The 25,055-nt window shown below is 31.7% G+C and overlaps 1 protein-coding gene across 3 annotated transcripts in view; it reads right to left on the reverse strand.

Annotated features, from left to right (window-relative positions):
• Window positions 1-1,107: 1,107 nt before the first annotated feature.
• LOC124171528 overlaps window positions 1,108-25,055 on the reverse strand; it is a 52,476-nt gene continuing 28,528 nt past the window's right edge. For 2 of the 3 annotated variants that reach the window (XM_046550702.1, XM_046550700.1), the window contains 2 exons: window positions 1,918-2,167; window positions 1,108-1,553 (listed from right to left, as the gene is read on the reverse strand). The gene's annotated coding sequence lies outside the window, so the exon portion shown is untranslated. Of the gene's footprint in view, window positions 1,554-1,917; window positions 2,168-2,308; window positions 2,437-25,055 lie in introns of all 3 variants that reach the window. The other variant, XM_046550701.1, reaches the window with a different exon arrangement.

The raw sequence follows: 25,055 nt of genomic DNA on the forward strand, positions 1-25,055 counted from the left end.
TTCATAGAAAAGGGTGAATGGGGAAGATAATTTGAGAAGAAGGAATGCAGTGTGTAGTCAAAGGTATGTATCACAATTTCCCTCTTTAATATATGCTACTCCTCAACTATGGTCGAAAATGCTGTAGAGTGGAGGCATGGATCTCTAACAACTCGAGTTATAATTATTACCCAAATCTCACTGCCTGTGCAGTGGTACAAGTCATCATGCCATCCAACTTTTTACATTTAACCCTCTACCGGGGGTGGAATTCTGCCCTTGTGAAGCACTTTCTTTTTATGAGTAATTCTTTATTTTGAAGTGGTGCAGGCAGCAGACAAATAATGGCAGACAAATAAAGGTGAAATTGACAAAATGCTGGAGTTGAATATATTTACTTCTCTTAGACACTTGCCTACTGAATCATGAAAATATTTTAGCAGATTCGGGAATTATCATTAACGCATTTTCTTTGCTCCACCTTGAATGTAATGAATTTATTTTAGTGTGCCAACTACTTCCAGAAACATTGCATCGAGACAAATTATAAAAACAGAGAATTGATCAAATGTTGCTTAAAGTACCTTACAAAGGATTCATATATTAACTTCTTGAAAATTGGATCATGAGAAATATTAACACCAGAGAATAGGTGCCAATTACATATTCACTGATATGAGGAAGCCAAACATGAGGGTAATAGAAAAAAAATTTAATGTTCACAAAAAATTTATTATGGGTGAAAGCTATTCAACACTTCTCACAAATCTAAATTTTTTAAAGAGCAGAATTATTTAAGTCCACATAAATCTTTAAAGAAACATAAAAGAGGTGTTACTAATTGTCTGGAAATCCTGAAAAAAATCAAACCATGTAACTTGTCGGGCAAACCAAATGCATCAGGAAATATGCGCTCACTGAGATAGTATAGAAATGTATCAGGCATGGAAGAGGTAATTTTGAAAATGCGCTCATCAACTACTTCCAGAAACATTGCATCGAGACAAATTATAAAAACAGAGAATTGATCAAATGTTGCTTAAAGTACCTTACAAAGGATTCATATATTAACTTCTTGAAAATTGGATCATGAGAAATATTAACACCAGAGAATTTTTCAATATTTGCTATAAAATAGCTTACTCACAAATAATTCATCTTCAACTTCTAAAAAACTGCATTCTGACTTATAAACTTAAGATGGTTCAAACACTTCCTTTGCAAATGAAACTATATATCTTTCAAAGTATTCTTCGCAGACTTGTGCCACTAGTTCTGCAGGTACAAAATCAATTGGAGTCTCTTGGTCTTCGTCGGGAAATTTCATTTTTTCTGCGCCTGGTTGTTCAGCAGTGAAAATTTGCTTGTAGTAGGGAGGTTCATACCGTAGTCGATGTTGTAACTTAAAGGCATTTTTTGGTGTTCTGTTTCCCTCATCTTCTCCCGGAGGCTCATAATCCTCCAAATTTGCAATACTTTCACAGCTGCAATGGTCATCTATTTTGCTTTCAGATTTGCCCTCTTCGGAGAGTTTTTCACAAGTATCTAAAAACCATGAGCCATTTAGTAGCTTCCTAAAATAGAAAAATAAAGAGGTTTAGAAGTAATGGCAATTTTCAGGTGTTCACAGTTTCAGCAAAGAAAGATCTGAAAGGGCTATGAATTCTGCAGAATTAAACATTATCAGCTTGCAAAAGAGTTTTGATATAAATTCAAATTGCCAAGCAGATAAAGGAACATGAAAATAGCAGTGGTCAGAGCAATGTCTTGGAAGGACAAGGCCCATGTTTTGATTCCTGGTCCAGGGAAAAATATCCCATGCAATGAACATGAACTAAAAAGCATTTTGATCCTAGGTGAGCTATTAACGAAAATGTATTAAAACATTAGTCATTCAGAGAAAAATATGTGAATGGGGTTTCAATAGATCGTACATACCATTGGAGGCCTTCAAAAACATCTCCGATGCATCTTCTAATAGATGTGGAGTTTGCATTAAAAAAATGTCGGTCCTGTAATGTGTAGTCAAGCCTAAGGTTTGCATTCCTTCCAAACCTGCTGGGCTGTAATTCACCTGTACACATGTGTGTAGGTGCTTCTTTATTAAATAAAGCCAGTCTCTTTGAACACAATCCAAACGTTAAAGCCAGGGGTTTGTGGTACAAGCCAGGTGGTGTGGTCTTTTCTCCTGAAATAAATTTAATTAATTATGCTCTGTAATAGTTATAATGGCAAGGAGCTGACATCTGATACTCTTCACTCTCAATTCCATCTGTGCTTTACATAGCTGAATTTGTTGGAAAATATATTAAGCGACAAGTGAACTCACCTCAAAATTCTCTGTGTCATTGCTCTCCTCTCTTTGGTCTCTTGTCATGCATACAGGTGAGTACATTACATTGCAGTTTAACAAATAGCAGTCGACCAGAAGGTCTGAACTATCATCATTAGTAGGCCCTGTAAAGATGGATATTTCAATGGGAACATTTTTAAACACATTCACCGGAAGTTTATACTTCCGCACCTGAATGCTTGCAGTAGAATATTTTACGCATACCTCTGAGACAAACTTCTTGACTGGGCAACAGTGTGCCCCCTTGCATTCCATTTTCTAGAGAATCCCGGCTGATCAGAGTGCTACCCAGACGGCACAGGAAGTTTTCGTACCTAAATACGAGGGTGGACAATCAAGATACAAAAATCGCGCTTAGGAAGTTACTAAAAAGGTTTCGTTTCTTTATTTCCTTTAATGACGAAAAAAGATGCAAGAGGACTGGCAAATTCATATGCATCGATAAAATTGTATCTCATCGATAAAACTGTATTCGGTCTGGGACTATTTTCTTTCGCGGGTGGTGCCATCTGGTGCCATCGTGCCATATCCTCCTAAAAAAGATCACATGCCTTCACAAGCCGTTGGAGATCGAATCGTTTACGTCACGTCTCACCACATTTCAGGGATTTTTGTGGTTAAGTTTGTGAAAAATAGAGTGTATGGTAATGGTGAAGTTTCCCTTATTCTTTAATTTCATTCACTGGGCTTCAGAAAAGTGTTTGTGAGATATTTTTGTTAAAAATGCCTTCCGTGTGTGTAATGTCGGGATGTAATGGAAACTCCGGGACATGGTTCAAGTTTTTAGCTATCCAAAAGATCCTGAGTTGAAGAAGAAGTGCATTTGGGCGATAAGAAGAAAACATTTCACCCCTACGAAAAACTGTGAGGTATGTACTCTTTCTCGCTGTAATTATTTGGATGTAATTTTAAGTTAGAAGTGGCTTCGGGATGTTGATGCATCAACATCCCGAACTATTCAGTTCTGAAGTACTATAGTACTATTCAGTACTAAAAATGGTGATTAAAAATATTGTAGCAGCAATTCTTTTGAAAATTCTTGCATTTTAGTTGTCTTTTTTGTATTAATTCATTCGGTAAACGTGTGGTTAAAGGAGAAACTAGGAATAAGCTGCCAAGTTTATAGGATCGAATATTGCTTCTTAGCTTGCCCTATGGTGTATTACACGTCGGCTTTCATCATTTCAAATTATCTTATGCTATAGTTTAAAACAATAAAAATATCAGGCATAAAAATATTTACTATATTTACGAGCCTAGTAATTTGATTTCTCATGCAGAAATACCAAAAATTGGAAATGATTTGACCTAATAAGTTACATGGTATTTTATTATTTATTAATTTTAGGTGTGTGAGCTTCACATCGCACCTTGTAATATCAGAAAATAATCTGTGGCCTTGGACGAGAAGACGAGGAGAAAATTCTTGCTGAATTGAAGGTGCCCAGATTGGAGGAAGGTACCATTGCTTCACCGTTACCTGTCGCCAAGAAGACAGACATTGTGGCAGAAGTGACATATTTGTGGATGTGGATTTGATTTGTGCAAGTTGATGCAGTGATAGTGGACGTTCATCGGAGAAAGTATTGAAGATAGTTTTTATGTATCGACCAGTCCTCTTTTAAATAATTTTCTATTCGAAAGAGAGTAAGAGTAATTGTTTCGCTAAATTAGATGTGGGATAGAAGAGAAAATTGGAAATATTATTGTGGTTGACAATAGAAAATACATAATATATGTATTGTATTTCTGTGGGTTTTTTCTTTCCTGCCTCTTTAAAATTTCTTGTGGTGGTGACTTCATGCAAAGTAAGTATAAAATCGGAGGTGTGATCTAAGAGATAACATGTTTTATTTTACAAGTGTTTATGCTGGTGATTTGGCAGGACTTTCATATTTTTAAGAGGTTGATACATTTACTGCAGTGACCTAGGGACTTTTACTCATCCCAAATAATTTTTCAAATACTTTAGCGCCTGATATGGGTAAGTTTTAGTAGCTGAGACTGAACTATACGTTAATTTTTGCTTGCATTTTGATGAATTCGATCATACTAATAGCAGATGTGTCATCAATCCTGTTTCATCGGCAATTGTTATTTAAAAATTTTATTTCGTCAGGCTTTAGGGTAAGCTTTTTAATGCTCGTGGGCTATGTGATGTCTTATTTAGTGTCAAAATTAATAAGAATTTACTCTTATTATCTCAAGGTTTCCAAGTAAGTACCTACGAGCCACTTAAGAATGCTGGATGCTGGGGATGCGTGAATTAGCCTTGAGAATCTCATTTTTCGCAGTTATTTAAGTGGCTGAATAAGTTTTGTAAGTTCTCAATAGGTAAATAATACTGTATCATGAATTCTAAATACCATGATATAGTATTATTTACCTGTTGAGAACTTACAATTCATAATGATTCGCATTAAGGTTCTCGCTACGGTCGGTAGCTATCGATACATTTTTCGATCGTGCGAGTTACGATATATATCTAATTTTCGACCTAATCGATTGAGATTAGCCTGAGTGCTGTGTTCCTGCGCGCTTCGTATCCTATCGTACGTGCTTCGTAGCGGACATTCACATGCTGCGTACGCGCTTCGTCGGCAGGCCGCGAATGGAAATTATCCATTGACGAAAAGCGACGGAGCGGCACAGTATCCCCGTAGTCAATGGGTACTATGTACATATGAATTAGATACGGAGGGTTCTGTGCCGTCTGGGTAGCTTCCCAAAATTAATGTTAAATTACATGCAATGGCAAGCAATATCAGTAAAGTCACCATTAGTTAGATCAGGATAATGAGCTCAATGGAAAGAAGATGGTCTATACATGCCATCAGTAATTGCATAAAAAAGACTTAATGGTAATATCAAATGAGTGATATTTAAGACAAAATTAGTCTTCAAAATTGGGAGACAAAGTTTTACGATAGATACGAAGTAGCTAATTCTGCCTGAATGAATTACTTAGCTCTCTATGCGAGTACCAAATGGTAAGGGAACCAAAATTACCAAATACATATGAGGTCTAATAAACTAAAGAATTAACACCAGGGTATAATGTACTCCTTCGCATGAGGAGATCCTACAGGCAGTGCATATCAACAGAAAAAGGTGCATATCGTAGTGGACAACACTGTTGCCAGAAAATTGTAATATTTTATGTAAATCAGCTGGAGAATTCAATAACATTTTCAATGAAAATAGTTCCTTCAGTCCCACCAAGATAAATAGCATTTTGACGTAAGAATATATGCCTTTTTTGCATAGGTGAATAGAGAGTAATTTCCACTAAGGACCTCAGAGTTTATGTCACAGATTAGCCCCTCAAGCGTGACTTAAAATGCCCGTGGTCCTTCTCCCTGTGTGTGCGATGCACCATCATTTGCATCCTCTGAATGCAAATGCGACAAGCGAATGCGACACACCAAAGGCATTTGAATGTTTCATTCGGTATTTCTGTCTCTAAAGCTTCCATATGTACTTTTGGTGAGTATATATGTGAGACATATCTGCCTGCTTTTGTTCTATGCCTCTTAATTGCCTTTGTTCGCGTGCTCGTATTTTTTTAGAATATTTTTTCCAGCTGATGCCAGGATGCTACCTCTAGGAGCGGCATCTGGTGGATGCTTAAGGAAGCAAGGCTAGTTCACGGTTCAATAAGTTCACACAGATAGACACTAAATTAAAGAGCATGGGGAAGCAAATAGAGGACAAACTCCTTGCAGTCCTGATGCTGAGAGGCCTAACGGAGGACTACCGGCCGTTCCGGGTGGCTGTGGAAAACACCGCGACGGACAAGCTGAAGGTGGAGACAGTGAAGCAGAAGCTGCTTGAAAAACAGGATGAACTGACAGGATGTCAACTGACATGAAGGCGTTGGCTGCTGCTTAAGCCACAAAGCACAAGGGCAACAAGAGCACCTTTCCGTCGTCTGGTGGGGAGAAGTCTGAAACAGGTGGTAAAAAAACGGGATTCGACATAAAAAAAGGTCAGATGTCATAAATGCCACAACTGCAAGTGGGCATTTTGCCTGTGATTGCCCAGATAAAAGTGTGGAAAAAAATGCAAATGCTTTGAGCTACTCAATCTCTTCTAATTCTAAGGGTAGAGAGAAAGGTGTTGCCTAGACCATGGCCATGTCATGCCAAGCACGGCATGAAAAATGGTACATAGACTGTTGTTCGTCAGCTCACATGACAAGGCACAGAGATTGGCTGTCTAATTTCCATTCCAATGCTGGGACAGACATGCAAATCACTGCAGCAAACAACGAAAAGACTGGAGTTGCAGGCAAAGGGGATGCTATTGCCCAACTGAGACAAGGTCGAGCATAAGCATCTCCAATGTATTTCATGTTATTCAGATTTGTCAGCTAATTTGTTGTCTGTGAGTTGCATGACAAACAATGCTCAGTTTTCTTCACCGAAAAGGGAAGTGAAATCTATGAATCTGCTAACTTGAGTGTAACGGGAAATTTAATTGGAACAGGATCAGTTATTGGTGGTGTACTCAGGGAAAAAGTTCTGCTGTGTAAGTCATTTGGAACTGTCATCTATCTGCTTTGTAACCGCTGATTTATATGTGCTTTCGAACTGCTATGGCATTGAAACACGGTACACAGCAGTTCATGACCCATAGCATCCTACCATGTCATCATCTCATTTACAAACCTTTCTAACTCATATGTAACAGATTTTGACTGCTATGGATTTCCATTGGAAACTGCTATGGAACTAATTTTCAACCCTTGGAACTCATTTGGAATTAACATTGGAACTGATTTGTACCATTACTTCATCCACATTGGTTTGTACCACTCGGTCACCCGTTTCGGAACTCATTTGTACACCATGCAAACTGTATGTATTGACATTGAATACCAGGGCATTTAGAGAGGAAAGAATCTAAAAAGAAACCTGATAAAAATTGTTTTGCTGCCGCATTTCAGAATGAAAACACCCTTGAGTTGTGGCAAAAAATAATAGGCCCTTTACGGCACAAAAAAACGTCTCTATTAGAAAAGATAGCAGATGGCAAATTCCTACGATGTGTGGTTGTAACCCTCCCGGAAAACACTTTTGAAAATCAACATTCGGAAGTAGAAACTGTAATTCTCAACCAGTAGGCGTCATTTCTTATTTCTATCCTTTCAGCAGTAAAACTACGAATTGCTTTTGAATTTTAAATTCTAGGAGTCATTTCGCATTTTTATCATCTCAGCTGTATAAGTGGAATTGTATTGGAATTTTAAATTCTAGCCTTCGTTTAGCGCTTTAGCATCTCATCAAAAAAACTACGAATTGTATTTGAATTTAAAACTGTAGGCGTCATTACGCATTTTTGCTGTCTCAGCATTAAAACAGCAAATGAAATTAAAATTTTGAATTCTAGGCGTAATTCTTATTACTATCATCTCAGCAGTAACTCTAAAAATTTTCTTTGAATTTTGAATTCTTGCCGTCATTTCGCATTTTATCACCTCAGTAGTAAAACTACGAATTATATTTGAATTTTAAATTCTAGTCGACATTTCGCCTTTTTGTCATCTATGAAGTAAAACTACGAATTATATTTGAAAATTAAAATCTAGACCCCATTTCGCAATTTTATCATATCAGCAGTAAAACGAAGAATTATTTATGAAATTTAAAATGTAGGGTTCATTTCTTATTTTCATCAACTCAGCAAAACAACGAACTGTATTTGCATTTTAAATTCTATGCGTCATTTCGCATTTTTATCTTCTCAGCCGTAAAACTATTACCTTTGAATTTTATTCTAGGCGTCATTTCAAATTTTTAATATGTCAGCTGTATAACTACAAAGTTTCTATTGATTATTAAATTGTAGGCGTCATTTCTTATTTTAATCATGTCAGAAGTAAAACTACGAATAGTATTTCAATTTAAAAATCCAGGCGTCTTTTCGAATTTTTATCATCCTAGCGGGAAAATAACGAATTTTATATGAATATTTGATTCAAGGCGTCATTTCGCTAATTTATTATCTCACCAGTAAAACTATGAATATTATTTGAATTATAAATGGAAGGCGTCATATCGCATTTTGTCATCTCAACAGGTAAAACTACGAAATGTTTTTTAATTTTAAACTCTGGGCTTCATTTCGCATTTCTGTAATATCAGCAGTAATTCTACCAATTGCAATTTTTTTAAATTATAGGCGTCAATTCGCATTCTTATCACCTCAGTACTAACAATACAAATTGTATTTAAATTTTGAATTCTATGCGTCATTTAGCTTTTTTCAATTCTGCAGTGATATTTGTATTACAATTTTAAATACTAAACCTCATTTCGCACTTTTAACATCTCATAAGTAAAACTATGAATTGTATTTCAAGTTTAAACTGTTGCCGTCATTACGCATTTTTGTTGTTTCAGCATTAAAACAACAACGGAAATTTGAATTTTTATTCTAGGCGTCATTTTTCAATTTTATCATATCAGCAATAAAAGTTCGAATTTCATTTATATTTTAAATTGTTGGCGTATTTCTTATTTTATCATCTCAGCAGTAAAACTACGAATTATATTTGAATATTAAATTCTAGACCCCATTTCGCATTTTTATGATATAAGCAGTATTTCTACGAATTATTTTTAAAATGTGAAATGTAGGCGTCATTTCTTATTTTCATCATCTCAGCAATAAAATAACGAACTGTATTTGAATTTTAAATTCTAGGCGTCATTTCGCATTTTTATCATCTCAGCAGTAAAACTATGAAGTTTTTAGAATTGTAATATTTAGGCTTCATTTTGCATTAATATCATCTAAGCCGTAAAACTACGTATTCTATTTGAATTTTTACTGTAGTCGTCATTCCAAATTTTTATTTCATTACAACTACGAATTTTATTTGAATGTTATAATGTAGGGGTCATTCTTTATTTTTATCATCTCATATGATGAACGAGGAATTGTATTAGAATTTTAAATTCTAGGTTTCATTTAGCATATTTCTCAAAAGTATAACTACGCTTTGTATATGAACTTCAAATTTTAGACCCCATTTCGCATTTTTAACATATCAGCAGTAAAACTACAAATTTTTTAGAAGTTGAAATTCTAGGCGTCATTTTGCATTATTATCATCTTAGCCGTAAAACTAATAATTGTTTGCATTTTATATTCTACGCGTCATTTCGAATTTTTATTATGCCAGCTGTAAAACAACGAATTATATTTGAATATTAAATTATAGGCGTCATTTAGCGATTTAGCATCTCACCGGTAGAACTACGAATTGTATTTGAATTTTATTATTATTTTTTAATTCTTGCCGTCATTTCGCATTTTTATTAACTCAGTATCAAAACTAGGAATTATATTTGAAATTTAAATTTTAGGCGTCATATCTTATTTTCATCTCCTCAGCAGTAAAACTATGAATTGCAATAGAATTTGAAAAAAAATTCTAGGCTTCAACTCGCATATTTATCATCTCAGCAGAACTACTAAGAATTTTTTTATTTAAAATTCTAGGCGTCATTTCGTACTTTTAAAATCTCAGAGGTTGGATTGGATGGATTGTATTTGAATTTTAAACCCTGGGAATCATTTCCCATTTATATAATATCAGCAGTAATTCTACCAAATTAACTGGATTTAAAATTATTGGCGTCAATTCCCATTTTTATCACCTCAGTACTAAAAATACGAATTGTATTTAAACTGTGAACTCTATGCGTCATTTAGCTTTTTTTCAATCCTGCAGGGATATTTGTATTTGACGACGATTAAATCACGATTTGTATAAATATTTTAAATTGTAAACTTCATTTCGCTCTTTAATCATTTCAGCAGTAAAACTACGAATTGTATTAGAATTTTAAATTCTAGCCTTCATGTAGTATTTTCATCATCCGATCAGTAAAACAACAAATCTTTAAATCAGCAAATATTTAATTGGTGTCGTCATTTCGCATTTTTAACATTTAATCTTTGCACTACTCATTTTAAATTGTCAGGGTCTTTAGAGTTTTAAATTCTGTGCTTCATTTCGCATTTTTATCGTTTTAGCTGTAAGGATACGAATTGCATTTGAATTTTAAATTCTAGGAGTCATTTCGCTTTTTTATCATCTTAGCAGTAAAACTCGGAATTGTTCTATAAATGTCAGGCGTAAAACTATGAATCATATTGAAATCTAAAATCTAGACGTCATTCCGCATTTTTCACATTAATATCAGCAGTAAACCTACCATTTGCATTTGAATTTAAATTTATAATCTTCATTTCGCATTTTTATCGCCTCAGTAGTAATAACTACAATTGTATTTAATTTTAAATTTTAGGAAAAATTTAGCCTTTATTTCATTTCTGCTGTGAAATTACGATTTGGTTTAGAATTTTTAATTCCAAGCTACACTTCGCACTTTTATCATCGCATAAGTTAAACTACGAATTCTACTTGAATTTTTAATTGTACGCGTCATTTCGCATTTTTTTGTCTCAGCGTTAAAAAAGCGAGTGAAATTTGATTTTTGAATTATAGGCATCATTTGTTCAATTTTATCATCTCAACATTAAAAGTACGATTTCTATTTGAAATTTTAAGATAGGGGCGTCACTTATTATTTTTATCATACAACAGGTAAAACTACGAATTGAGTATGAATTTAAATTCCAAGCCACATTTCGCATTTCTCTCATCTCAGCATAAACCACGAATTTTATTTGAATTTTTTATTCTAGGCGTCATTTCGCGGTTTATTTCTTCACAGCAGTAAAACTAAAAATTATATGTGAATTCTAAATTCAAAGCCTGTTTTCGCATTTTTATCATCTCAGCAGTAAAAATATGAATTGCATTTGAATTTTAAATTCCAGGCGTCATATCGCATTTTTATCGGTAGGGCAGTTAAACTAAGAATTTTATTTGAAATTAAAATTGTAGGCGTCATTTCTTATTTCTACCCTCTCAGCACGAATTGTATTTGGATAAAAATTCTAGGAGTCATTTCGCATTTTTATCATCTCATCATCAAAACTACGAATTTTATTTGAATTTTATATTGTAGGCGTCATTTCAAATTTTTATTATGTCAGCAGTAGAACAACGAATTTTCTTTTGAAAATTAAATTGTAGCCGTTATTTCTTATATTTATCATGTCAGCAGTAAACCTACGAAAAGTATTTCAACTTTAAAATCCTGGCGTTATTTCAAATTTTTATCATCTCAGCAGGCAAACAACGAATTGTATTTGAATATTTAATTCAAGACGTCAATTTGCTCATCAGTAAAACTACGAACATTATTTGAATTTTAAATGGTAGGCGTCATTTCGCATTTTGTAACTCAACCATTATATCTACAAATTGTATTAGAATTTTAAATTCTAGCCTTCATTTAGCATTTTTATCATCTCATCAGTAAAATTAGGATTTCTATTGAAATTTTTACTAATAGGCGTCATTTCGCATTTTTGTCATCTCAGTAGTAAAACTGGGAATATTATTTCAATTTTAAATTCCTGTCGTCATTGAGCACATTTAATATTTCAGCATTTCAACTACGAATTTTAATTGAATTCTATATTGTAGGGGTCATTCCTTATATTTATAATCTCAGATTAAGAATTACGTATTGTTTTTGCGATTTAAATTCCAGGATTCAATTCGCTTCTTTATTAAATCAGCAGTAAAACAACAAATTGTGTTTGATTATTAATCAGAGTCGTCATTTCTTATTTTTTCATGTCAGCAGTAAAACTACGAAAAGTATTTGAATTTTAAATTCTGTGCGTCATTTCACTTTTTTATCATCTAAGCATTAAAACTGCGAAATATATTTTAGAAGTGAATTTTAAATTCCAAGCGTGTTTTCGCATTTTTATCATCTCTGCAGTAAAAATATGAATTGCATTTGTATTTAAATTTAAGGCGTTAAATTGCATTTTTATCCGTAGGGCAGCTAAACTAATAATTTTATTTGAAATTAAAATTATAGGCGTCATTTCTTAAACCTTCAATTTGAATTTTATGTTGCAGGCGACATTTCTAATTTTTATCATGCCAGTCGTTTAACTATAAATTGTATTAGAATTTCAAACTCCAGGTGTCATTCGCATTTTTATCACGTCAGCAGTAAAACTAAGAATTAATTTTGAAATTTAAATTCTAGGCATCATTTCTTATTTTCATCAACTCAACAATAAAACAACGAACTATATTAGAATTTTAAATTCTAAGGGTCATTTCGCTTTTTTATCATCCCAGCATTAAAACTGCAAATTGTATTTCAATTTTAAAATCAAGGCGTCATTTCGAATGTACTTATCTCAACATTACTACTACGAATTATTTTTGACATATAAACTTTAAGCGGCATTTCTTATTTTTATCATCTCAGCAATAATACAACGAAATGTGTTTGATTTTTAAATTCTAGGCGTCATTTTACATTTTTATCATCACAGCAGTAAAATTCCGAATTGTTTTAAAAATCTCAGAAGTAAAACTAAGAATTGTATTTGAATTTTAAACTCTAGGCGTCGATTCGTTTTTTTATAATATCAGCAGTAAATCTACCAATTGCATTTGAATTTAAAATTATCATCTTCAACTCGCATTTTTATCACCTCAGTCATAACTACAATTGCATTTATATTTAAGTTCTAGGAAAAATTTAACCTTTTTTTCATTTCTGCAGTGAAATTACGATTTGGTTCAGAATTTCAAATTCCAAGCTACACTTCGCACTTTTATCATCGCATAAGTTAAACTACGAATTCTACTTGTATTTTCAATTGTAGACGTCATTTCGCATTTTTGTTGTCTCAGCATTAAAGAAGCGAGTGAAATTTTTATTTTTGAATTATAGGCGTCATTTGTTCAATTTTATCATCTCAACAGTAAAAGTACGATTTCTACTAGAAATTTTAAGATAGGGGCGTCACTTCTTATTTTTATCATACAACAGGTAAAACTACGAATTGTGTATGACTTTAAATTCCAAGCCTGATTTCTCATTTCTCTCATCTCAGCATAAACCACGAATTTTATTTGAATTTTTATTTCTAGGCGTCATTTCGCGGTTTTATCTTCACATCAGTAGAACTAAAAGTTTTTTGTGAATTTTACATTTCAAGCCTATTTTCGCATTTTTATCATCTCAGCAGTAAAAATATGAATTGCATTTGAATTATAAATTCTAGGCGTCATATCGAATTTTTATCGATAGGGCAGTTGAACTAAGAATTTTATTTGAAACTAAAATTGTAGGCGTCATTTTTTTTTCTATCCTCTCAGTAGCGACACCACGAATCGCATTTGGATTAAAATTCTAGGTGTCATTTCACATTTTTATCATTTCATCATTAAAACTACGAATTTTATTTGAATTTTATACTGTAGGTGACATTTCTAATTTTTATCATGCCTGTCGTAGAACTATAAATTGTATTAGGATTTCAAACTCCAGGTGTCATTCGCATTTTTATCACCTCAGCAGTAAAACTACGAATTATTTTTTAAATTTAAATTCTAGGCATCAATTCTTATTTTCATCAACTCAATAACAAAACAACGAACTCTATTGGAATTCTTAATTCTAGGCGTCATTTTGCATTTTTATCATCCCAGCATTAACACTACGAAGTTCTTGGAATTTTAAATTCTAGGCGTCATTATCTATTATTCTTACCTCAGCTGTAAAACTAAGTATTTCATTTGAATTTTATATTGTAGGCGTCATTTCAAATTTTTATCATGTCAGCAGTAGAACAACGAATTCTCTTTTCAAAATTAAACTGTAGCCATATTTATCATGTCAACAGTAAACCTTTCACTGCATTGCACAGTGAAATTACGATTTGGTTTAGAATTTTAAAATCCAAGCTACACTTTGCACTTTTATCATCGCATAAGTTATGAATTCTACTTGAATTTTTAATTGTAGGCATCATTTTTGTTGCCTCAGCATTAAAAAAGCGAGTTAAATTTGATCTTTGAATTATAGGCGTCATTTGTTCAATTTTATCATCTCAACAGTAAAAGTAGGATTTATAATTGAAATTTTAAGACATAGGCGTCACTCCTTATTTTTATCATACCATAACTACGAATTGTGTATGAATTTAAATTCCAAGCGTCTTTTCGCATTACTCTCATCTCAGCAGTAGAACTACGAATTTTCGTTTTATTATTACATTGTAGCCGTCGTTTCTTATACTTATAATGTCAGCAGCAAAACCACGAAAAGTATTTTAAATTTACAATCCGTCTTTTCAAATTTTAATCATCATAGCAGGCAAACAACGCAATTTATTTGAACATTTAATTCAAGACGTCATTTCGCGAGTGTATTATCTCCACAATAAAACTACGAATATTATTGGAATTTTAAATAGTAGGATTCATTTTGCATTTTGGCATCTCAACAGTTAAAACTGGGAAATACATAAGAATTTTAAATTGTAGGTGTCATCTCGCATTTTTAACATCTAAGAAGTAAACCTAAGAATTGTATTTCAATTTTAAACTCTAGGCGTCGAATCGCATTATTATAATTATCGGCATTTACCTACCAATTGCAGTTTAATTTGAAGTTATAGGCGTCAATTCGTATTATTTTAATTACACAGTAGTAAAAATACGAATTGAATTTAAATTATGAATTATAGGCGTCATTCAGCCTTTTTTTCATCTCTGAAGGGAAATTACGATTTATTATAGAATTTTAAATTCTCAGCTTTGTTTCGCACTTTTCTCATCTCAGCAGTAAAACTACGAATTGTATTAGAATTCTAAATTCTAGCCTTCATTTTGCATTTTTATCATCTCATCAGTAAACTTGCACTTTTTATTTCAATTTTGTATTCCTGATTTCGCATTTTCATATTTCAGCAGTAAACTACGAATTTTAATTGAATTTTATATTTTTGGGGTCATTCCTTATTTTTATCATGTCTGCAGTAAAACTACGAAAAGTTTTAGAATTTTAAATTCTGTGCGTCTTTCCGCATTTTTATCGTTTTAGCTGTAAAAATACGAATTGCATTTGAATTTTAAATTCTAGGTGTCATTTCCCTTTTTTATCATCTCAGCATTAAAACTAAAAATTGTATTTCAATTTTAAAATCAAGGCGTCATTTCCAATTTTTAAATCTCACCTTTACTACTACGAATTATCTTTTGACACATGAATTATAGGCGGCATTTCTTATTTTTATCATCCCAGCAATAATACAACGAAATGTGTTTGATTTTTTTAATTCTAGGCGTCATTTCGCATTTTCATCACCACAGCAGTAAAATTCCGAATTGTTTTATAAATCTCAGAAAAAAAGTATGAATCATATTGAAATCGAAAATCTAGACGTCCTTTCGCATTTTTACAGTATCAGCAGTAAACCTACCAATTAATTTTGAATTTAAAACTATAATCTTCAAATCGCATTTTTATCACCTCAGTAGTAATAACTAGAATTGTACTTAAATTAAAATTCTAGGCAACATTTCAGTCATCTGTAGATCATTTTAAGGCATTACTTCATTCATCAGTAAAAGTACGATATATATTTCAAATTTAAGTTTTAGGCGTCACTTCCTATTTTTATCATACCATAACTACGAATTGTGTATGAATTCAAATTCCAAGCGTCATTTCGCATTACTCTCATCTCACCAGTAGAACCACGAATTTTCTTTTTGATTATTAAATAGTAGGCGTCATTTCTTATATTTATAATGTCAGCAGTAAAACCACGAAAAGTATTTCAAATTTACAATCCGGGCGTCTTTTCAAATTTTGATCATCTTAGCAGGCAAACATCGCAATTTATTTGAACATTTAAATCAAGACTTCATTTCGCTAGTGTATAGTGTAGTTATCTCAACACTAAAACTTCGAATATTATTTGAATTTTAAATGGTAGGCTTCATTTTGTATTTTGGCATCTCAACAGTTAAAACTAGGAAATACATAAGAATTTTAAATTGTAGGCGTCATCTCGCATTTTTAACAACTCATAAGTAAAACTAAGAATTGTATTTGAATTTAAACTCTAGGCGTCGATTCGCATTTTTATAATATCAGCAGTAAACCTACCAATTGCAGTTGAATTTAAAATTATAGGCGTCCATTCATATTTTTTATCACCTCAGTAGTAAAAATACGAATAATATTTAAGCTTTGAACTCTTGGCGTCATTCAGCCTTTTTTTCATCTCTGTAGTGAAATTGCGATTTATTATAGAATTTTTAATTCTAAGCTTCATTTCTCACTTTTATCAAATCAGCAGTAAAACTACGAATTGTATTAGAATTTAAAATTCTAGCCTTCATTTAGCATTTTTATCATCTTATCATTAATATTACGCTCTGTATTTTAATTTTGAATTCCTGGCGTCATTCCGCATTTTCATATTTCAGCATTACAACTACGAATTATAAGTTGAATTTTATATTGTAGAGGTCATTCCTAACTTTTATCATCTCAGATGAAGAACTACGTATTGTTTTAGAATTTTAAGTTCTAGGCTTCATTTAGCTTATTAATGAAATCAGCAGTAAAACAACGAATTGTATTTGAATTAATAATTGCAGGCGTCATTTCTTATTTTTATCATGTCTGCAGTAAAACTGAGATAAGTATTTGAATTTTAAATTCTGTCCGTCATTTCACTTTTTTATCATCTCAGCATTAAAACTGCGAATTGAATTTCATTTTAATACCCAGGCGTCATTTCGAATTATTTAATCTCAGCATTTAAACTTCTAATTATTTATGACTTATAAATTGTATGCGTCATTTCTTATTTTTATCATCTCAGCGATAATAAAAGGAAGTGTTTTTAAATTTTAAATTCTGTGCGTCATATCGCATCTTTATCGTTTTAGCTATAAAAATACGACTTGCATTTCAATTTTAAATTCTAGGCGTCATTTCCCTTTTTTGTCATCTCAGTATTAAAACTGCGAATTATTTTTGACACATATTTGTAGGCGTTATTTCTTATTTTTATCATATCAGCAATAATACAACGAACTGTGTTTGAATTTTAATTCTAGGCGTCATTTCGCTTCTTTATGAAATCAGCAGTAAACCAACGAATTGTATTTGGATTTTAAATTCTAGGCGTCATTTCGCCTTTTTATTATCTCACCATTAAATAACAATATATATTTAAATTTTAAATTATAGCCGTAATTTCGCATTATTGTCATCTCAGCTGTAAAACTAGGAATTATAATGGAATTTTTAATTATAGACGTCATTCCGCCATTTTCATCCACTAAGCAGAAAAACTACGAATGACATTTGAATATTAAATTCGAGACTACATTTCGCATTTTTCTCATCATCAACCGTAAGACTTCAAAATTTTTAGAATTTTAAATTTTAGGGGTCGTTTTGCATTGTTATCATCTCCACCGTAAAACTAAGGATTGTGTTTGAATTTTATATTCTAGGTCTCATTTCCATTTTTATCGTGTCAGCAATATAACCATGAATTTTATTTTGATTATTGAATTGCTGGCGTCATGTCTTATGTTTATAATGTCAGCAGTAAAATTAGGAAAGGCTTTTGATTTGAAATTCTCGGTGCCTTTCGCTTATTTATCATCTCAGCAGCACAACTACGAATTATTTTATAAATAAAAAATTCTGGCGTCATTTCTTACTTTTATCATCTCAGATATATAAAAACGAACTCTATTTGAATTTTAAATTCTAACCGTCATTTCTCATTTTTATATTATCAGAAGAAAGCCCAGCAATTGCATTTGAATTTAAAATTATAGACGTCAATTCGCATTTTTAACACCTCAATAGTAATAATACGAATTGTATTAAAATTTTGAATTCTAGGCGTCATTTAGCCTATTTTTCATCTCTGCAGTGAAATTACGATAAGTATTAGAATTTTAAATTCTAGCCTTCATTTAGCATTTTTATCATCTCATCAGTAAAACTACGAATGTTATTTGAATTTTTAATTGTAGGCGTCATTTCGCATTTTTGTCATCTCAGCAGTAAATTTAGCATATATTTTTGAATTTTAAATTCAAGGCATCATTTCGATTTTTTATCATCATAGCAATAAAACTAAGAATTATGTATAATTTTAATACTAGGCGTCAATTTGCATTATCATCATATAATATCAGCAGTAAACCCAGCCATTGCATTTGAATTTAAAATTATAGGTGTCAATTCGCATTTTTATCACCTCAGTAGTAATTATACGAATTGCATTTACATTTTGAATTCTAGGCGTCATTTAGCCTTTTTTCACATCCGCAGTGAAATTACGATTAGTATTAGAATTTTAAATTCTAACCTTCATTTAGCATTTTTATCATCTCATCAGTAAAACTACTAACTGTATTTCAATTTTTATATGTAGGCGTCATTTCGCATTTTGATCATCTCAGCAGTGAACTACTAGGATTTATTTTTAATTTGAAATTCTAGCCGTCATTTCGAATTTTTATCATCACAGTAGTAATATAACGATTTTTTTATAATTTTAATCCCAGGAGTCAATATGCAATATCATCATCTCCGCCGTAAAACTAAGTATTGTTTATGAATTTTATAATCTGGGCGAATTTCGTTTTGGATATTTGGATTTTCTTTTATTTGTAGGCGTCATTTTTTATTTTTATCATCCCAGCATAAAAACTGCATGTATTTCAATTTTAAAATCCAGGCCTCATTTCGAATTTTCATCATCTCAGCAAGCGAACAGCGAATTTTATTTAAAAATTTAATTCTAGACGTCATTTCGCTATTTTATTAGCTCAGCAGTAAAACTACGAATATTATTTGAATTTAAAATGATAGGTGACATTTCGCATTTTGTCATCTCAACAGTTAAAACTACGAAAAATATAAGAATTTTAAATTCTAGGCGTCTCAGCATTAAAACTACGAATTATTTTTGAAATATAAGTTACAGGCGTCAATTCTTATTTTTATCATCTCAGCAACAACACAACGCACTGTATTTGTAATCTTAAATCTAGGCGTCATTTCGCATTTTTATAATATCAATTGTAAACTCAGCAATTGCATTGACTTTAAATTTATAGGCGTCTATTCGCATTTTTATCACCTCAGTAGTAATAACTATAATTGTATTAAAATTTAAATTCTAGACGACATATAGCCTATTTTTCATTTCTGCAGTAAAATTACTATTTGAATTAGAATTTTAAATTCCAAGCTTCATTTCGCACTTTTAGTATCGCATCAGCTAACCTACGAATTCTACTAGAATTTTTAATTGTAGGCGTCATTTCACATTTTTGTATCTCAGCATTAAAAAAGCGAGTGAAATTTGATTTCATTGGCGTCATTTTTTTTCAATTTTATCACCTCCACCTACGAATTGTAATAGAATTTAAAATTTCAGTCTTCATTTAGCATTTTTATCAACTCATCAGTAAAATTACGAGTTTCTTTATTTGAATTTATTGTATTTGAATTTTAAATTATAGGCGTCATTTGGACTTTTTATCATCTCAGCAGTAAAACTACGAATTATATTTAAATTTTAAATTCTAGGCGTCATTTCGCATTATTATCATCTCAGCTGTAAAACTAGGATTTGTATTGGAATTATAAATTCTAGCTTATAGCTATCGTCACTTCGCATTTTTATCATCAGCAGCAGTAAAACTACGAACTATATATTATTTTTAAATTCTAGGCGACATTTACCATTACACCATGATTGCAGTAAAACTACGAATTGAATTTAATTTTAAATTCCTAGCGTCAATCCGCATTTTTTTCACCTCAGCTGTAAAACTATGATATGATTTTTTTATTTTTTATTCAACTTACTTATTTCTTACTTCATTTCGGATTTTAATCACATCAGCGGTAAAACTACGAATTGTATTTGAATTGCTGGCGTTATTTCGAATTTTTATCATCACAGCAGTAAAACTACGAATTGCATTTGAATTTAAATTCCTCGCGTCACTTTGCATTTTTATCATTTCAGCTATGAACTACGAATTGCATTTTAAATTTAAATTCTTGGCTTCGTATAGCATTTTTATCAGCTCAGTAGTTAAACTACGATTTTTATTTAAAATTTTAAATTGTAGGCGTCATTTCTTATTTTTATCATCTCAGAAGTAAAAGTAGGAATTTTATTTGAATATTTTATTCCAGTTGTCATTTCAGCAGTATAACTACGAATTTTTTAGAATTTAAATTCTAGGCGTTATTTCGCATTTTTTTCAGACAAAAATAACGAATTGTATTTTAATATTAAATTCTAGGGATAAATTCGCATTTTTATTATCACAGCAGTAAACTACGACTTGTATTTGAATTATAAATTGTAGGCAACATTTTGGATTTTTATCATCTCACCAGTAACCTGTATTTGAATATGTAACTCATTTTTGTCATATCAGCAGTAATACAAGGATTTGTTTTTAATTTTTTTATTTGTAGCCTTCCTTTATTTCGCATTTTTACCAGCTCAGCAGTAAAACTACGAATTGTATTTGAAGTATAAATTCTCGGCGTCATCCCGCATTTTTATCATCTCAGCCGTAATACTACGATTGGTTTTTAATTTTTTAATTCTAGCCTTCATTTAGCATTTCTATCAGCTCAGTAGTAAAACAACGACTGGTATTTGCATTGCAAATAGTAGGCGTCGTTTCGCATTTTTATCATCTAAGCAGTAAAACTACGAATTGTATATGAATTTTAAATATCAAGGCTCACTTCGCATTTTTATCATCGCAGCAGTAAACTACGACTTGCATTTGAATTATAAATTGTAGGCAACATTTTGGATTTTTATCATCTCACCTGTATTTGAATTTATAATTCTCTGCGTCATATCACACACATCTCCGAAGTAAACCTACGATTTGTTTTTAAATTTTTAATTCAAGCCTTCATATCGCATTTTTATCAGCTACGAGGTAAAATTACGTATTATATTATAGTTTTTCATTCCTGGCGTCATTTCGCACTTTTTTCATTTCTGCAGCAAACCTACCGATTGTACTTAAATTTAAAATTATAGGCGTCAATTCGCATTTTTATCACCTCAGTAGTAAAAAAAACGTAATGTATTTGAATGTTAAATTCCTTGCCTAATTTCGCATTTTTATCTTCTCAGCACTTCTAACTACGATTTGTTTTTGAATTTTAAATTCTAGGCTTCATTTTGCATTTTTATCAGCTAAGCAGTAAAATTACGAATTCTATTTTAAATTTAAACTGTAGGCGTCATTTCTTATTTTTATCATCTTGGCAGTAAAACTACAAATGTATTTTAATTTTAAATTCTAGGCGTCATTTCGCATACTATCATTTCAGCAATGAAACTACGAAATATTTAGAATTTAAAATTCTAGGCGTCACCTCGAATTTTTATCACCTCAGCAGTAAAACTACGAATTCTTTTTGAATTTTAAATTCTAGGTGTCATATCGCATTTTTATCATCTCAGCGGTAAAACAACGAATTGTATTTAAATTGTTAATTTTAGTCGTCATTTCACATTTTTATCAACTCTGCAGAAAAATTACGAATTCTTTTTTAATTTAAAAGTCTAGGCATCATTACGCTTTTTTTAGCATCTCAACTGCAAAACTACGATTTCTTTCATTTTTTCTAGTTCTAGCCTTCATTTCCAATTTGAAAAAACTCAGAAGTAATACATAATATAGACATAATATAGACAAATAGTACATGAATTTTACATTCCTGGCATCATTTCGCAATTTTTCCTTATCAGCAGAAAAACTACGATTTGTTTTTGAATTTTTAATTCTAGCCTTCATTTCGCAATTTTATCAGCTGGGCAATAAAACTAGGAATTTCATTTGAATTTTAAATTGTAGGCGTTAATTCTCATTTTTATCATCTCAGCATTAACACTACCAATTGTGTTTGAATTTTTAATTCCAGCCGACATTTCACATTTATGTCATCTCAGCAGTAAAACTAGGATTTGTTTTTGAATTTTTAATTCTAGCCTTGATTACGCATTTTTATCAGCTCAGCAGCAAAACTACGAATAGTATTCGAGTTTTTAATTCCAGGCGTCATTTCGCATTCTATTCATCTCATCAGTAAAACAGCGACTTGTATTTGAATTGAAAATTGTAGGCGTCGTTTCGCATATTCATCACCTTTGCAGTAAAACTACGAATTTTTAAGAATTTCAAATCCTTAGCGGCATTTCGCATCCCTATCATTTTAGTCTAAAAGCTACAAATTGCATTTCATTTTATTCTAGGCGTCATTTCTTATTCTTATCAGTTCAACAATAAAACTGCGAATTGTTTTTGAAATTCAAATTCCTTGGCTTTATTTCGCATTTTTATCTTCTTAGCAGTAAAACTACGAATTGTTTTTAATCTTTAATTTTAGCCTACATTTCGTATTTTTATCATTTCAGCAGTAAAACAACGAAAAGTATTTGAATTTGAAATTCCTGGCGTCAATTCGCGTTTATGTCATCTCAGCAGTAAAACAAGGATTTGTTTTTGATTTTTTAATTATAGCCTTCATTTCGCATTTTATACCAGCTCAGCAGTAAAAATACGAATTGTATTTGAATTTTAAAGTCTAGCCGTCATTTCGCATTTTATCATCTCAGCAGTAAAACTACGAATTTTTTAGAATGTCAAATTTTAGGCGTCATTTCGCAATTTTATCACCTCAGATGTAAAATTACGAATTGTATATGAATTATAAATTCCAAGCATCATCTCGCATTTTTATTGTCTTAGCATAAAAACTACGAATTATATTTAAATTGTATACAATAGTCGTCATTTGCATTTTTATCATCTCAGCAGTAAAACTACGAATTGTATTTGAATTTTATGTTCTAGGCGTTCTTTCACATTTTTATCTTTTCAGCAGTAAAATTATAAATTGTTTTTGAATTTACAATTCTAGCCTAATTCTATTTTAATAGCTCAGCAGTAAATCTACGAAATGTATTTGAATTTTAAATTCCTGGCGTCATTTTGCATTTTTATCACATCAGCATAAAATATACGAATTGTGTACGAAATTTATATTCTAGGCTTCATATAGTATTTTTATCAGCTCAGCAGCTATACTACGAACTGTTTTTTAATTTTTAATTCCACCTTCATTCCGAATTTTTATCAGCTCAGCAGTAAAACTAAGAATTGTATTTAATTTGAAATAGCTGATGTCATTTAGCAATTTTACCTTATCAGCAGAAAAACTACGAATTGTTTTTGAATGTTTAATTTTAGCCTTTATTTCGCAATTTTATCAGCTCAGCAGAAAAACTGCGAGTTTTATTTGAATGATAAATTCTCGGCGTCATTCCGCATTTTTATCATGTCAGCCGTAATACTACGATTGGTTTTTAATTTTTTAATTATAGCCTTCATTTAGCATTTTTATCAGGTCAGTAGTAAAACAACGACTTGTATTTGTATTTCAAATTGTAGGCGTCATTTCGCATTTTCATCATCTTGCAGTATAACTACGAAGTTTTAATAATTTAAAATTCTTGGCATCATTTTGCATTTCTATCATCTTAGTCGTAAAACTACGAATTGTATTTTAATTTTGAATTCCTGGCGTCATTTCTCATTTTTATCTTCTCAGCAGTAAAACTACGAATTGCATTTGAATTTAAATTCTAGGTGTCATATCACATTTTTATCAGCTAAGAAGTAAAGCGACGAATTGTATTTGAATTTTAAATTCCTGGCGTCATTTCGCATTTTTATCGGATCAGCCGTAAAACTATGAAATTTTATTCCAATTACAAAATCCTGTTCTCATTTCGAATTTTTTTCATCCAAGCAGTAAAACTGCGAATTTTATATTAATTTTAAATTCTGGTCGTCATTCCGCATTTTTATCATCTCAGCCGTAAAACTACTATTGGTTTTACTTTTATTTTAGCCTTCATTTAGCATTTTTATCAGCTCAACAGTAAAACTACGATTTGTGTATGAATTTTAAATTCCTGGCGTCATTTCGCATTTTTATCACTTCAGCAGTAGCACTTGAGTTGCATTTGAATTTTAAATTCTAGGCGTCATTTTGCATTTTTATCAGCTAAGCAGTAAAATTACGAATTATATTTGAAATTTAAACTGTAGGCGTCATTTCCTATTTTTATCATCTCAGCAGAGAAAAACGATCTGTATTTGAATTTTAAATTCTAGGCGTCATTTCGCAATCTATCATCTCAGCAGTAAAAATATGAATTGTATTTGAATTTTAAATTCTAGGGGTCATATCGCATTTTTATCTTTATGGCAGTTAAACTAAGAATTTTATTTGAAATTAAAGGGAGCGGAGAGGGTTGAGGGCGTTAGTGGTGCGGGACGTACCTCAGCAGTGCCGCGGTGCAGGGTGACGCCCTTGGGGGGATTGCATAACGACGGGCGATATCTCCTAAACGCTTTGAGATAGGTCAAAACAAACAGAAAATCTACCCTGAAGGACTTTACTTTTACATTTTACATAGGAAAAGCGCATTTTCGGCCCCAAAAAACTCAATTGAGGGTCCTTAGTACTTAGGGCCCTTGGGGCACGTGTTGCCGTTATTTTAAAGTAACCAATTTTTACCACGTTAATATAAACCTCATTTGGATCATTTTGAGACCAGGAAAACATAACTTTTCGCAATTCTGAAAAATAAGGGCCGGCCTAATGACCAGCTATATGTAAGAAAGCATAACAATTGCAAATATAGGCCTAAA

This window comes from Ischnura elegans, chromosome X (genome assembly GCF_921293095.1).
Source record: "Ischnura elegans chromosome X, ioIscEleg1.1, whole genome shotgun sequence".
Lineage (NCBI taxonomy): Eukaryota > Metazoa > Arthropoda > Insecta > Odonata > Coenagrionidae > Ischnura > Ischnura elegans.